This window comes from Oryctolagus cuniculus, chromosome 16, assembly GCF_964237555.1.
Source record: "Oryctolagus cuniculus chromosome 16, mOryCun1.1, whole genome shotgun sequence".
NCBI classification, from domain to species: Eukaryota; Metazoa; Chordata; class Mammalia; order Lagomorpha; family Leporidae; genus Oryctolagus; species Oryctolagus cuniculus.
The window spans coordinates 21,699,597-21,716,666 of record NC_091447.1 but is presented as its reverse complement, the minus strand read 5'-3'; the positions used below and the strand labels follow the sequence as shown (position 1 = coordinate 21,716,666).

Genomic DNA, 17,070 nt, shown 5'->3' with positions numbered 1-17,070 from the left:
TTAAAAGAAAAAACCTCACACAATGATAGAAGATATCTGCTAATCATGTCTGATAAGGATCTAGTATCCAAATCACATAAAAAACTCTTAAAACTCAAAAACAGAAAGACAGTTTTTAAATAGGCAAAAATGTATTTTTTAACGATTTATTTGAATGGCAGAGTAAGAGAGAGGGAAAGACAGATCTTTCATCTGCTGCCTCACCCTCCAAATGGCTGCCATAGCCTTGGGCAGGCCAGTAGCCTGGAACTTCATCCAGGTCTCCTGCAGGTGTGGCAGGGACCCAAGCACTTGGCCATCTGCTGCTGCTTTCCCAGGTGCACTAGCAGGGAGCTGGGTGAGAAGTGGCAGAGCAGTGACTCAAACCAGCACCCACACGGGATGCTGCATCACAGCTAGGGTTCAACTGACTGTGCCAAGACATTGGCCTCTAAATGGGCAAAAAATTGAAAATAAAAAAAAAAGGACCACAAGAGATAAACAAAGTTAATAAGCCATAAAATGATGCTCAATATAACGTCATAATGGAAAGGCAAATCAAAACCACAGGATGCAATGTTACAGCCACTAGGATAGGTATAATAAGGACAGACAAGTTTTGGTGTTGGTAAGGATATGGAGCAATCTGAACCCTCATACATGGCTGATGGAAATGTAAAACGATGCAGCCCAGTTTTTGGCAGTTTTCAGAATGCTCAACAGGATGCCAGGGCCCAGCAATCCTACTCCTAGGTATATATACCCAAGAGAATTAAAAACATTTCCACAAGGACTTATACACTAATGCAGATGGCAGCAGTATTCACAACAGCCAAGGGGGGTGGCAACAACTCAAACATCCATCAACAAAATGTAGTGAATCCAAACAGAACAGTATTCCTTTTTTTTTTTTTTTTTTTTTTTTTTTTACAGGCAGAGTGGACAGTGAGAGAGAGAGAAAGGTCTTCCTTCTGTTGGTTCACTCCCCAAATGGCTGCCATGGCCAGCGCGCTGCGCCGATTCGAAGGCAGGAGCCAGGTGCTTCTCCTGGTCTCCCATGGGGTGCAGGGCTCAAGCACTTGGGCCATCCTCCACTGCACTTCCGGGCCACAGCAGAGAGCTGGCCTGGAAGAGGGGCAACCGGGACAGAATCCTGCACCCCAACCGGGACTAGAAACTGGTGTGCTGGTGCCGCTAGGTGGAGGATTAGCCTGTTGAGCCGTGGCACCGGCCAGTATTCCATCTTAAAAAGTATGGGGATGTGTTTCAACACAGAGGAACCTTGATGTTAGGCAAAGTCAAAGAAAACAACACAGAAGACCGTGTATAGTATGATTCCATTTAATGACACACACAGGACAGGCAGATCCATGGAGAAAGAGAACAGATTTAGTGGTTGCCTGGGCAAAGAAGGAAGAGGGAAAGGCAAGTGACTGCTAACACAGCTGGGGTTTGTTTTTAAGAGTAATGTGAATGTTCTGGATCCAGGATGATGGTTGCTCAACCTTGCGAATATACTAAAAGATACTGCACACTTTAAATAAATAAATTTTATGTCATGTGAATTATGTTTCAATTAAAAATCCAAAAAAAGTACTGATGGCAAACTTCTTCCTGAAACTAAGTCAAAAAGAAAGGAGTTCGGCAGGCGCCGCCCGGCCGCGCTTTGTTGAGAAGGCAAGGGGGCGAGGCCCTGCGGTCCTGGCGCGGGGCGGGGATGGAGGTGGTAGCGTCCGCTGCAGCGGTTGGGGCCGCGCGTGAGAAGGTGGCAGTGCAGGCACCTGAGCTGCGGGGAGGCCGGCAGCGGCCGGGCCATGGCTGGGATCCCTGAGGCGCGCTCCCTGAAGTCCCGGGGAGCCGTGTCCCATGGGCTCGCTGAGCAGCCGAGTTCTGCGCCACCCGGGGCGAGCCCGAGCCCAGCAGGAGCAAGGAGCCGGGGCCCGGGGCCTCTGCCCGAAGGCCTGAAACTGGAGGCGACGCGTCCGGTCACGGCTTGTTCTACCCTGTCAGCCGTAAGCGCAAGCAGAGCAGCGGGGCCTTCTACTATCACCCCGACTCCGAGACAGACGAGGATGAGGAAGGGGACGGGCAGCAGCGGCTCAACACCCCTCGGAGGAAAAAATGGAGGAAAAAATTAAAGAGTACATCCAAATATATTTACCAAATGTTATTTTTGAATGGTGAAAATAGTGACGTTAGGAGAAGAGTGGAGCTTACACAAAATATATTTATGTCAATCTGGCTACTTTTCTAGTATGTTCAGTGGTTCTTGGAAAGAATCAAACATGAATATTATTGAATTGGAGATTCCTGACCAGAATATTGATATAGAAGCACTGCAGGTTGCATTTGGGTCACTGTATCGAGATGATGTCTTAATAAAGCCCAGTCGAGTTATTGCCATTTTGGCAGCAGCTTGTATGCTGCAGTTGGATGGTTTAATACAGCAGTGTGGTGAGACAATGAAGGGAACCATTAATGTGAAAACTGTGTGTGGCTGTTACACAACAGCAGGGACCTATGGATTAGATTCCGTTAAGAAGAAGTGCCTTGAATGGCTTTTAAATAACTTAATGACTCACCAGAATGGAGAGCTTTCTGAAGAGCTCAGTGTACATGTCATGAGACAGCTCATTGGGTCATCTAACTTACTTGTGATGCGAGTGGAGATGGATGTATATACACAGCTCTTAAAAAGTGGATGTTCCTTCAACTTGTGCCTTCCTGGAATGGATCTCTAAAACAACTTTTGACAGAAACAGATGTCTGGTTTTCTAAGCGGAAAAAAGATTTTGAAGGTATGACCTTCCTTGAAACTGAGCAAGGAAAACCATTTGTGTCAGTATTCAGGCATTTAAGGTTACAACATATTATTAGTGATCTGGCTTCTGCGAAAATTATTGAACAAGATTCCCTAGTACCTTCAGAATGGCTGTCTTGTGTGTATAAACAACAGTGGCTTGCCATGCTCCGTGCAGAACAAGACAGTGAAGTAGGGCCTCAAGAAATCAATAAAGAAGAACTAGAGGGAAACAGCATGAGATGTGGTAGAAAGCTTACAAAAGATGGTGAATACTGCTGGCGGTGGACAGGTTTTAACTTCGGCTTTGACTTACTTGTGACATACACCAATCGATACATCATTTTCAAACGCAATACACTGAACCAGCCGTGTAGTGGATCTGTCAGTTTGCAGCCTCGAAGGAGCATAGCATTTAGATTACGTTTGGCTTCTTTTGACAGTAGTGGGAAACTAATATGTAGTAGAACAACTGGCTATCAAATACTTACACTTGAAAAGGATCAGGAGCAAGTGGTGATGAACTTGGACAGCAGGCTTCTGATCTTCCCTTTGTATATCTGCTGTTAACTTCTTGTATGTATCATCAGAGAAAAAGAACTGAAAATAATCTTCACCCAGAAAATACAGAAAACTGAGGATCTCATCAGATGGAAATAATAGCACTTTGAAAACTTACTAGGCCAGCTTTAATTTAATGGCCCTGTTGATATTCACACCTAAGGTGACTAACAATGACAAAGGCCTTATGAACTGTGCAGACAATGCAGAAGATTATCCCTACCCTCATTACATTTCTATGCATATATGAAAAAGCATTTTAAAGCCAAGAAAATATCTGTCAAACCATTTATGTTATAAAGATGTCAAGTCATAATTTAGCATCAGTAGAAAACTGCTGTAGGTAAATTTCACATTTCTCTGTAACAAAGTAAAGATTTAGTTTTTAACTTAAACTCTTCTTGCCTAATGTTGATGAATCTCATTTATACATCCATAAATTTATTTTTACTGGCTAAAAGAATGGTAAGGGAATAACCTGGCAAGCTAGAAATACACTTTCAAATGGTGCATTAGAGCTCTCCTTTTTCAACTGTTCTTTATGATTCCTCCTTTTAGTGTATTATCTTTCTAATATGTTTTCATTTGTTAAATTTTTTCACCATTTTTGGAGACTAAGTGGAGGAACATTTTTTTAAAGTTAAGCATTTTCACGATTTTTTTCCCTAGGATTTTAACAATAAAAATCAGCTTCAGACCTTCAGATAAACTTGAATGAGGGAAAAATCAGTTTGATTCTTAGGATATTCCTTTGCCTTATATGGTCTTTTCTTTGACATTCTGTATAACTTTATTATTAGGTTATGAGTTATTTATGTAACAGCTGTCACACTTTTTAATGTTTTCATATTCTGTGATCTTTAGAATTATTTATGTTCAAGTTTTAGTTGGGAACCCTATTTCCTACTTGAGCTCAGGACTTTATAACCTCTGAATTGACTGCCTTTGCGTTATACATGCTAATAGAAATTTCATAGTAAATGTAAATAAGGTCAGAGGATCTAATGTAGAAGCTGATAATAAAGCATTAATGTAAAAATAGGGAAAAAAAAGAAAGGAGTTCATCTTTAAAGTGCTGAAAGAAAACAAAACAAAGACAATCTAGAATTCTGTGCCTGCAAAAACTTTCAAAACTGAAGGTGATTATTTCAAGACTTAGTATAAACCTGCATTAATCATGACAGTGCGATATAAGAGTATGGACACACACAGAGGTCAGCGGAACAGAATACAGTCCACATAATACCAGCTCATCTGCCTTTCAATAAAGATACTTTAACAAATGATCTGGAATAAATGGGAGAGCCATATGGATACAACGACCCACATCCTCATACAGCTGGCAACAGCTAACTTGAACTATATCCCAAATCTCAATGAAAGAGCTTGGGCTGAGCAACTGATTCAGTGGTAATGACACCCTGTGTACCACATTAGAGTGCCTGGTTCCGAGCCCTGGCTCCACTTCCCATCCCGTTTCCTGTTAGTCCTGGGAAGATGATGGCTCAGGTAGCTGGGCCCCTGGATTGAGTTCTAGGCTCCCAGTTTTGCTCTGGCAGAGAGCCCTGGCTATTGCAAGCATTTGAGGAGTGAACCAGCAGATGGACGATCTCTCTCTGCCTTTCAAATAAAGCGAAACCAAATAAGTAACAATTTAAAGAACAAATATAAGAGCCATAGAAAAAATTTTTGTGACTATGTATTAAGTAAGAATTTCTTAGGAGGGCTGGTGCTGTGGCTCAGAGGGTTAATCCTCTACCTGCAGGGCTGGCATCCCATATGGGCACTGGTCTAGTCCTGGCTGCTCCTCTTCCAATCCAGCTCTGCTGTGGCCTGGGAAAGCAGTAAAGGATGTCCCAAGTCTTGGGCCCCTCCACCTGTGTAGGAGACCTGGAGGAAGCTCCTGGCTCCTGGCTTAGGATCGGTGCAGCTTTGGCCGTTGCGGCCGTTTGGGAAGTGAACCAGCGGATGGAAGACCTCTCTGTCTTTTCCTCTTACTGTCTGTAAGAGGGCCAAAAAAAATTTTAATGTGATCTTATTAAAATTTACAACTTTTGCCCTTTCAAAGCACTATTAAGAAGAAAACAAAAAGGCATATAGTATTTGAAAATCAGATAGCTGATATTCAGAATAAAGGGTTCTTACAACTCGATAATAAGATACACAATTAAAAAGTGAGCTGCCCAGTGAGACTTCAGGAATGACTAGGTAAGAAGTCACCCAATTTACTGCCCCAAAAGCAATTATAAAACATGACAAAGCCATTAGAACCATCACTTCATAACTCTGGAAACTGACCAAAAGCACTCAACACACTGAGAAACATTTGCCCAGGGAAACCTACTGAAGCTTGGAAGGCAGCTGCAGCTTTTGGCCTGAGCTTGCTCCCCATCTCACCCTCCCTGACCACCCAATGGCGAGGTGATTCCACCACAGGCGGGTAGGCTGTGAGGTCTCCCTGCTGCAGGGGCTGAATGATTTGGAGTAGAATATGAAAAAAAAAAATTCACATGCAGAAGTACTATTGAAAATTATCAACCCCAGTGGTAAACCATCAGGGAAGGCCAATGCTATAGCTAACCTGGAGCTGAAATCTGGGTTGGGCAAGCAGTAGATGCACAGAACAGCCATAAATCCAAGAAAGAGACCTGGGGAATGACAGTTGTGAGGATGGTGTGTGGTTTGATCCAGCAACTACACTTCTAGGTCCTTACCCAAGACAGATAAATACAGCCACAGCATTACTGATCACAGTCCACAGGGTGGAAATGAAATTTCCATCAAACAGGTGAATGGAAAATCAGATGTGGCCCATGCATACAGTAAAAATACAGAACGAATTACTAAAACATGCTAACCACACGTGTGTTTTGGAAGAAACCAAACACAGACTGTTTTATATGACTCTACTTACATAAATGTCCAATAAAGCCCTGTCTGTGGACATAGAAAGCAGGGGGAAGGAGGGAGAATCAGGGAGTGACTGAGTGTTAGGCTCTTTCAGGTGACAAAAACAACTCCAAATGAGATTATGCTGAGGAGTGTACAACTCCGGAAATACAATGAAAACCTTGAGTTATGCACTTTTAATGGATGGATTTTATAGTATGTATAAATTATACCTTAATAAAGCTTTTCAGACCAAAGAAGATACAGCATTGGCAAAGGAGCACATCTGACACTCGATGTCTGTCATTAGTGGTTAAGCAAAGTGAACTGTAACCACCACACCCCCCAGCATCCCTTACATGAATGGCCAGTGTTAAAACGACCACCATGTGCTGGCAACAATGTGGTGAGACTGCAACCCTCAGCCACTGCTGGCGAGATACAACAACACATGACCACTTTGGAAGAATACTTTGGCATATCTTAGAAAGTTAAATATTTACCATATGACTCAGACATTTCACATCCAGGTATTTATTGACAATAAATGAAATCACATGTCCACGCACAGATTGGTACACAAATGCTCATAGCCACTTTATTCAAAAAGTCCTAAACTAGAAATAGCCAGTGTGCCCACCAATAGAGTGACAACAAATTGTAGCATATTTATTTGTACAATGGAATACTACTCAGCAATGGAAAAGAGCTATTGATTCAAGCAACAACACTGACACTTGTCACAAATACTATGCCAAGCAAAATGAAACCTACACAGGTGAAGTGCACATTGAATGGCTTCATTAAAGCTACAGCAACACAAAGCAGAGCGACGGCTGCTGTGCTAGGGGCTGCGTGGATGGGCTGATGCAAATGGCCTCTATGTGTGGACGTCTGTCTAAAATCATCCAGTATGCTCACAGTGGGTGTTTCTGTTGTAAGTAAACTATAGTCTAATAAAATTGCTTTTAAAAAGCAGCAAAGAAAAAATGTGATCAGAAATGTGACCCCATTCTTAGGTTGGAAATAAGCCTCTAAAGACAGAAACAAACCCATGGTTGGCCAGCTATCCTGCAGCCCGCTCTTCCCAGTGCTTGCCTCTGCTCTCGCCTGTTCCCGTGTTTCAGCGCTGACACAGCAGAGTCTTGCACAAGGTATGAAGCCATCACCTTAAATAAAGGGGTTTCCACTAACTACCTGAAGGCCTGTACGATCTGAGACTATACTTAGTAAGAACTAGGTTTCAAACATGCATGTCAAGTATGTTTTATTCGAACTGAATACCAGTCTTTTAGGAACACTGATTCTTAAGCTCCATAAGGCCAGGAACTATCTCCCCCCATCAGTGTATATGCAGTGCCTCACACAGCATCTTCCATCAGTGTCCAAGAAATAAATCCCATCCTTCAGCATGGTAAGAATTCCAAAGACTACCAGCAGCACTCCAAGAATGAAAGACAAGTCGGTCATGTGTAGGCCTCAGTGGCTTTCCAATGGCTGAGTGTAACAGAGTGCTAATTTTCAATTATTAACTGCTGTATTTTTTCGTTCCTCCTGTACTCTGCTGCTTATGACAACTTAGTGACTCAGTGGTAGGTGCCACTTTAGGGAGAATAAGGGGGATAAAACAGAGACATCATTACTCAATTCTGAGTGTCAAAGTTGAGGTTTTTAAGTCCAAAGGAAGAGATAAGGGCCTGAGACCCAAAAGGCTTTGATCTGCTGGAGCCAATGGGCTTTCAGGAATCCAGCAACTGTTTTTTAACAAGATTTATTTGGAAAGGAGAGGGGTGGAGGGGAGAGGAAAAGGGAAGAAAGGAGGAGGAAGAGGAGAGAGGGAGAAAGGGAGAGAGAGGGCGAGAGAGACTATGAATGAATATGCAGTCTGCAAGCTTTGCTGTGAAAGGCAGAGCCCAGAGTGTGGCTGAATAGGCAGTCTGACCCAGACCAGAGGTGGGAGAATGCACAAAGACATCCACGCAGCTCTCTCATCCAGAAAGGGCGGAGAGTTCAATCAAGTAGGAAACAGAAATGAAGGGAATGCAGCTACAGCTAGCTGCAGAGGTCTGAGGCGAGCCTGCTGTCTGCACCTCCTCTGACACCCTATTTGGGGGCCTGTGAAAAAATCCTAGCTAAGCTGTACACTAGCTCTACAACAGAATCTTACCAATAATTAACTCAGAATTTCGGGGGTGGGGTCAATGTGCATAAAGAGCTTCCTCTGTAATCCCTCCCTCCCTCCTGAGAATGTTTAGCTAAATGCCAAGAACCACTGGCTTATGGAAATCTCAAAGCAGAAGTGTGTAGTGCCTTGTCTACCTTCCCCATGTGTAACCCGATCTTACAGACAAACTCCCGACGGACCCCTACCTCCATCTCCAGCCACCATGGCACATCAGCACAAAGTCCCTAGGCAAACTAACAAGCATCTTACTGAAGAGAACTTAGACTTGACTACTGGTGCCTCTCACACTGCATTTTGAAGAGTCTCAGTTTTGTGAATGAGCGGCTGGTGGACAGGTTTAACAGTGTGAGTACAGACATGGCAGAAATTCACCTAAGCTGGAGAGTCCAATACTCATGAAAACGCCTCCCTAGAGCTCAACGCAGGGGCCAGATCTGACTGGAGCCACTCTCCTGCCGTGTTCACAATTCCTATCAATCATTTGGCAAACATCTCGGGAACACACCAACCTCTAACTATGAAACTGGCTAGTTATTCAAACTCTGTGTTCTTTCCAAAAATCTGCACAACACTATCTGTGAATGCACACAGAAGAGGCCACAACCAGTCCTTCTCACTGAAAAAATTAAGAAATTGCCTCAATTTAGTACTAGTAATTACTGTAGAGTAGTTAAATCAACTTTGAGACCCAAGAGTCTTCACGACCAAGGACACCTTTGAAAATATGTATGAGAGGGAGGAGTGCCAGACTTCCCAGAACTGACACGGCCACCTACGACTCTTCAGCACTGAAAACATCAAGTTCTGATCAGAGGTGTGCTCTAAGTGTGAAATACACACTGGATTTCAAATACTGAAAAAACAACGTATTATCTGATAATCATCTATATGGACTGCAAGCTAAAATGCCAACAGCTGGGATATTTAGTTTATATACCCACAGCAGGCCTTTAGCCTTCGCATGTCTGAACCTAATAATGGATGAACTGTACATCATTGGAACTCCCTGACTGATATCATCAAGACATTTACAAATTTACTCACATTTTAATTCAAGTAGTAATGAGTTATTGTGACAGGTTCATGATACATGGTTATCTGGTGTTTTTCTGAAGTAAATTTACATTGATAACAATTGTGCAATCTACATTCAGTTACCCAACTATTTCTCCAGCTACATGATCGAGTCAGTCAGAAAGCATTAGAATCTCAAAATGACTTTACTGCAAAGCTCTCTTTTGGTTGTGTAACCTAAAATTCCGTATTAAAAGACATCAAATTCAAAAGTTTGTGGAAAATAAAAGTATGCAAGTAAGGCAGTATATAGAACTTAAAATCTGTTTTATAATCATAGCATCACTTAAGTAGTACAGAAACATGACTTTTACACACCATGTGTGAGAAATCAACTCTTAAACCATGTAGTGATACTTATAAATACAGGGAGTTCCCTCTGAGGTGTCAAGTCTCCATTATCCTCACAGGCCTTAGTGTGTGGGAATTCCTGGTCTAAGGGCAATCTCAGATCATCCACAAGAGAAGCTCCGATAGCTTGCATGGTGTTTCCATGAACATGGATTAGTTTAGGGAATCTATGAAGTAGCTTCCTTGACCCACAAGGATATATCCCGAAGTCTGTGCTGCTCCTCTAAGAACTAAATACAAGCTGACCAGCCTTCATTTCCCATCCTTTGCTAAACAAAAGAAATTATAATGTGGCCAGCAGCAACACATCTATTTCCAAGCAATAGTATATTTCTTTAGTCCTCTTACCTCGTCTAATCCAACCTACCTTAAGAGTAACATCCATTAGTAGTACCACAGGATCCATCTTCCATGTCTACTTCTTTAACACCCTGGTTCCAAAAGTAGCTTGACTTTTGTTTCAAAGATCTGACAGGACTGGCAATGGAAAGGATATGGGACAAGTCTATCAAAGAGAAAACCCCCAAGAATGATTCAAAGTGCATCTCAGCATATTCTCTAAGCAACCTGGGAAAAGACCGCCCCATTCTAATGGTGTACAGAGCTCAGGAGCCAGGGGATACCAGGGGCAATCCAACTCAACTAAGGAGCTGTTGCTGCTAGCTTAGTGTGAACCACTGCTGGGGCATTTGTGGGGTCTGACAGACACACACAACACAGACACACACCGCTCGCTTTCCCACAACTTGCCAATTATCCTTGTCCAGCTACTCTCTCAAGGATCTGTTGCCCCTCAAGATCCAATTCCTTCATTTTAGAATTGGTGTTCCTGATCTCTGTTTCTCCAGCAGATACTACAAGCATAATCACCTTTTCCCAGGTAGAAATTAACCCTTCAAGCTGTCGGAAAAGAACAAGAAGTTGTCCAGGTCTTGTCTCTGATCCCTTAAATCCAAACGGTTGCCAAGATGAGTCAACTCTGCTTCCTAAACCATTAAGTTCTTTTGTCTTTGCTTTACCTAGTGCCATTGCTGTAGTTCAGTCTCTCAGCACCATGCCTGAAACACTATACATTTTCTAACAGATTTCTCTGCCTCCAGTCTCATTCCTCTAGAATCAGAGTCTTGCTTAATCAGCTTGGCACACACATTTCTTCATGACTTGTTGTTTGCTTACCTCTCTAAACACAGTAGCTCTCCAAGACTGTTATGTGTTTCTCAAATTTTTGCATATGAAAACCCTTCCCAAATTTCCACTTCACATGTTCCTTTATCCACATACCCTAGGCTATGATTTTTGTTGTTGTTCTAAAGGCTTTAATCATTCTGTTGCCTAGTCTGAGTTTACTAACTCTTCTTTGTGCCTTCAAAACAGCTGATGTCTATGTCTTCTCAGAGCATATGTCATTCTCTCGATTGCAGGGTCAGTTGTATTTCACTGCTATTTTGTTGGTCAGTTGCAGTCCACAGAATCAAGTAGTGCCTAATGTATAGCTGCTTTTTATTACTAGGCTGCAGTAACAGCAGGAATCACAACCCATAATGTTCTTTATTATACCCATGCCTCTTTACACACATCAGTTAAAGTCTTATATATTACTACTATACCTCATGACTGGAGAGTACAAAAATTGTTCATAAATGGATATAAATATTTCTACTGTTTATAATAGCCACTAACATCATTAAGTGTTTACTATGTGTCTAGTCTTGCACAAATGTACCTTTCCACTGACTACAACAACCCTGACGTGTGAAATAGGGTTATTACTTCCTTTTACAAAGGTGGGGCACAGAGAAACCATGCTGCCTGATCTTCAGAGATGGCTAGGACAGGCAGTCTGGCTCCAGAACCCATGTTCTTAACCACCTCACTGCAAAACTCAACTCATCAGGAAAGCTGTGCTTCACAAAAGATTTCCTCTTCTTTTTTAAAACATAATGGAATGTTACCAAATATACAACTAAATTTAAAAGTTATGATTATGTACTAGATCATCTGTCCCCAAAACTTAAGAGCTCTCCAGTCACATTTCAGTTACAAAATTTACAAATAAGTTTTAAATTTAAAATTTCAGAGTACATCTTTACTTACGGTTACAATGAAAACCTATTTTTCCATTATAACTACAACAGTCATTTCTTAGGTCATTACAGAATTGTACTTAATTTTGGATTCAATTTTATGGTCAAGTGCATACGAAAATAAAGAAGCCATAACATCAGTTATTTATGGTGATTTTTCAGCATTGAGATATTTTTGTTTTATTGTAATGTAACATCAACTTCTAGACATAAGGGAGGATTATGACAAATTCCTTCAAAGTATTCTTTTATTTTCTACATCTAAAAAAGGGAAAATTTATCAAGATCATTTAGAAGTTTTATTTATTAAAATGTCAATAATGAATTGTCCCATTTCAGTTTAGAACATACTAACACAAGTTATTACTGATACACTTTCTGTTTCTTGTGATTGATGCTTTTGATATTTTATTTAACAGGAAAATACTTTCAAATAGGAGAAATTAAGAGATAATTACAGAAGTGTTTTGGAAACCACGAATAAAGCAACAGAGGAAATTATTATTACTATTATTATCTATTATGACTTTCAAACAATGAAACTCAAATTAAAAAAACACTGCAAAGAAGTAAAATGTATGAACTGATTATGTGTGTCATCACTTAAGTCTAAAATCTCTTTTGCATCTCCCCACAGGGTCTGCTAACTGCATTCTATGCACATGGGTACTTAAATGCTACTGACTTGGCAATTACATGTTTTAAGATTCTGGCACCAGCTTTACTAACGGTATACAGCTATCAAACATAAATCACCAGTACCTATTCAACATATCCAAGTCAGAAAAGGAAGGCCTGAAGAATTTGTAATGGGAGAATTTAGATACTTCTGTCACCAAGACTTGGGCCCTGACAGTGGCTCCACAGCACAGGGCAGAGCTAAGAAAGACTATTGATAAACAGAGACTGCAAAGTCACTTCCATTTTTTTCATTTGGGATGTTAGTTTATGCCATGCTGTTCTTTTGAGTATTAGGAATAAACAGCTAAAAATCTATCTCATTTTAATCATTGGTCTAAAATTAATGAAAGCTTAAACATCTGAAAGTAACCAACTCCCTTAACTACTGTAATGCTGCATTTTCAACTACAACTAAATATTACTATATTTGGTTTTCTTTAATGCCTTTTACTTTCCACAGAGAATCAGCTGACTTAGGAGACAAGGTATTTCTCATTTAAAGAAGGAATTTTGTGACCATAAAGAGGATATTCAGCTTCCTGGCTCAAGTATACCATTCACAGATCTGGTATTCAGAGTACTGTCTGTGTAAGTTATTACCAAAAGTTTTACCAGCTGTTCCTGAATATAAATGCTATTAGGAGTGGACCAAGCAGCAATTTAGTTTCAAAATGAGAAGATATGGCAGAGAAAGATGGTAGATACAATTTAACTATTGCTATTCACAACACAGCAAGGATAATTCTAAAGAAAAAAAAATAATAACAGGGAATGGGCCAAAGATAAGATAACTGGCATGCTAGAATTTTTTTTAACTAAGAAAAATATCTATACATTAAGACAAGGTATACTTCACATCTAATCATCCATTGTCAGTACACACAGAGTTCATCTTAGGATAAATCAAAATTGCAAGAAAATGGCCCAAATGAACTGTAAGATCTCCTGCAGCTATATATAGCGTAGTTCTCATATAACTCACATAAGCATCACTGGCCTCTTGGTAGTTTTAAATAGTTTCTGACAATCTGATTTATAGGGAAACTTCCTCTGAGAATACTTTAGATATCATCAATGCATAGTGTGGATGTCAATTAGATGATAACTCAATTATTCTCAAGTTTCAGGCAGTCTCATGCTTTGTTCAAATGTAGCCCACTGCTGGGAAAATCCCCTTCTTTCACTAAGTCAGTGCGTGAAGCTAAGTAACACTTACATGGAATTTATCATCTTTCATTTACAGGAACATCCCCACTGCTTGCTACAGTATCATTATCTAATGACTGCCCTTAAACTTTACTATACCCAAACACAGAAACACAGCTGTGAGCCCAACAAACTTTGCAAAGGAATCGGCCACTTGGGTGAACTGACTCAGACTGCACTCTTTAGGAGACGCACACTGCAGATGTGCGCAAGGCGGCTGTCAGTCATTTTTGGACTGGTGGGCGAAAAAGGCAACAGCAGCACAGCATTTAAAGTATAAGATGTGCATTAAGAAGTCAAAAGCTATATGTAATGCAAAGTTAACATAACTTTAAATCTTGTTTTTGTGATCACAAAATATCAATTATAAAAACCACTATTAATATTGCAACCATAAACATCTCTTAATATACAATCTATAAACTGATTTGTAACCAAATCTGAGAAACATATATTAAGACCAAGCTTACTCTATTTCTCTGGCAAGCAGCCAAAAGTAAGAGTATAATTTTACTGTCTCTTCAACATTCTGGCAAGGGCAAATTTTACAAAGTGCCCTACCAAGAAAGATGAGTCAAAACTGGTGATCAGTCCACTACAGAGGCAGAGAGGCACAAAAATGAAATCTGAGAACATACTGCTTTCCATACACACGCAGGTGATCTCACATGAAGATTACTTAGGAAGATTCTAGAAAGCCATACCCCACTTGAAAAGAAAATCAAAGCTTTCAATCTTTATTATGTCTCTATAATATTTAGTTGTCTACAGTTTCAGCTAAATATTTAAAAATCTAACATGATTTTATGTCTTTCTTACACTACTCTGTATCTGTATATGGATTTGCAAATATTATAAGTGACATTAAATAGAATACTACTTATAATATTTTCCAGAGTAACGACTGAGATTAAAAATTGGAGCACTTGGGCTTTATAAACTTTTTTTTCCATTTTCTAAATTCTTTTTAGGAAGGCATTGCAGATGGAATTTAAAGTAAAAATGCCACCTTGTAAATTTTAACAAAAAAGGGATTGTTCTAAACAGATTAAGTAACTACTGTTTGAGACAAATATAATAATCAAGCAGCAACTGACAAACGCTGAGCTTTCTCTAAAACCAGAGGAGCAGCCACAGCACAGAAGCTTATGACAGAGGCTAGTCTAGGAAGACAGAGAAAACAAAGGAGAAGAGGTGAACTTAAGCAGCACACGTCAAAACCTGTAGCAGAAAATCAACTCCCAGGAGAACAGAAACAGCTGATTACCACAGCTGTAATAAATGTCTTTTAAGAAAGGAAGACAACAAAATTATCATGATCACAGTAACATACCAACAGTAGAAAACAAATTGGTTCTTTACATCCTAAAAGCGTTTACTCAGGGGAGGGAAGAGTGTGAAAGCTCACAAAATTCAAAGTGTGAAATAAAATGGATTCAAATTAAGATTTCATGGTAACAGAAAGAATGGAAGGAAAGACTATTTCCCTCGAGGGAGGAGTATTTTCCAAAACTACTTGAGAAGCACCTATGCGAACTGTGCTGTCAGCTGTCACAATGGAGGTCTTGGATTCTCTGAGCAATTGCAGCATTGACAAAAGGCATTTCACAGCGTAGCCTTAGGGAAAATGTTATCCAGTCTCAAATCACACAGAAAGCAATTAAAAATTCTTTTAATTATTTATAATATACAAATTTTAATGGGTAGCAGCAGTTGCTCCTGTATTTGCCCTTGTAAAAAATATGAAACAGAAGCAATAGAGAAAAAAATTCAGAGAAGAGCAGCATTAAATAAAAAAGCTATACTTAAATACATAAAAGAAAGCTTAAAATAAGGAAATAGTGCAACTTTCAATTATACCAAGTAAAGTGCACTGCCTAATAACTGATAACATTTTCCCTATGTTGAAAACACCAAACTTTCTTACTGGTATTTTTGATATTTAAAAAAAAAAGAAAAGAAAAAGACATTCACTATTGTAGCCTTGATAGCTCTCTTCCAGTATTTTTAACCATTCAGATATATTTTATGGGGATATTTATTCACATAATTTTGCTTAATACATTTCTTTCTATATGACTGAATTTAAAGTCTTTATAACATTTTCAATTACAGTAATAACATTAATAAATTATAAATTAACAAAATTATCATATTTGCTTTAAAAATCATTTATCAAATGCTAATCTCCAGAGTATCTGGAAAATTAAAGATGCAAATTGCTATAAATCTGGCATCACAATTCTGATTTTTAAAGGTATATAAAATATCCCTCAAATTATTCCAGGCTCCACCCCAGAAAGTTTTAGTTTACCCTTTTCATAAGTTATTATGTTTACAAACTACTAAACACTTGACCCAAATTTGAGAAAACTGCCTGGAGATGCAAAGTACAATAAAATAATTACATGAAAAGAATAAACAAAAAATACCCGTTAAAACAAAGTTATTATATCTGGCAGTACTTAAAACTGGTAATTCATATTTCTGGAAAAGTTGCATAGCTGCAAGATGATTCACTGCTGAGTAACTGCTGGGCAGTTTTATTTAAGAAGAAACGACATATTCCATAAACTGCAGTTCAGTAGACAATGCCACATTTAATTAAGATGTAATTATGCAATTTGATTTACTCTTTGGACTACATTCTGATAATATTAAACCTTTAATTTAAAAATACTAACACATTTTAGCTTTCCTATGTAGAAGTCTATTTTCCACTCTTGGGGGGAAAATGGAAGAACTTGAGATCATAGTCTTCATTCAGAGAACATTTTACTGCTTGATTACATTTCTTGGTTTCACATTTAAGACTTTAATTTATGAGAATTATGTGGTTTGCAATTTAAGAATAGATGAATGCAGAAACATTACACTGGGGAAAAGAGACCCCAAACTAGAAAAGGAGAACAAACCATAACACAATGAGTTGCGCAGCTCTAGAGAACTTAATAAAAAGTAAATCAACTTTTAAAGCAGTTAACTTTGGCGTCGGAATACAAAATGTTTCTCAGTGTACCTATGTGGATGACTAGTAAGGGATGTGCAGCATTTTCAGAATCCCTGTGTGTCCTTTCTCTGTGGGTCTGGTGCTCTGAGTTCTGTGCTAAGTGTGCCATCTGCGTGCGACAGCACTGCTCTCCTGCACGCTGTCCTTCTCTGTATCACCACATCTCACAGAACTCAGGCTTCTGTGTATCCAGAGACAGATTCTCATATCCTCTCGATTTTTCAAGTATCTTGAAAAGACAAGAAAACCT

At 39.6% G+C, this 17,070-nt stretch overlaps 1 protein-coding gene and 1 pseudogene across 2 annotated transcripts in view; one reads left to right on the top strand and one right to left on the bottom strand.

Annotated features, from left to right (window-relative positions):
- Positions 1-17,070, top strand: part of LOC138845867 (germ cell-less protein-like 1 pseudogene) — a 28,670-nt pseudogene extending 11,600 nt beyond the window's left edge.
- The window catches only part of ZNRF2 (zinc and ring finger 2), a 104,954-nt gene continuing 94,631 nt past the window's right edge, over positions 6,748-17,070 (bottom strand). The window contains exon 5 of one of the 2 annotated variants that reach the window (XM_070059696.1): positions 6,748-17,068. The gene's annotated coding sequence lies outside the window, so the exon portion shown is untranslated. The remainder of the gene's footprint in view (positions 17,069-17,070) is intronic. The other variant, XM_070059697.1, reaches the window with a different exon arrangement.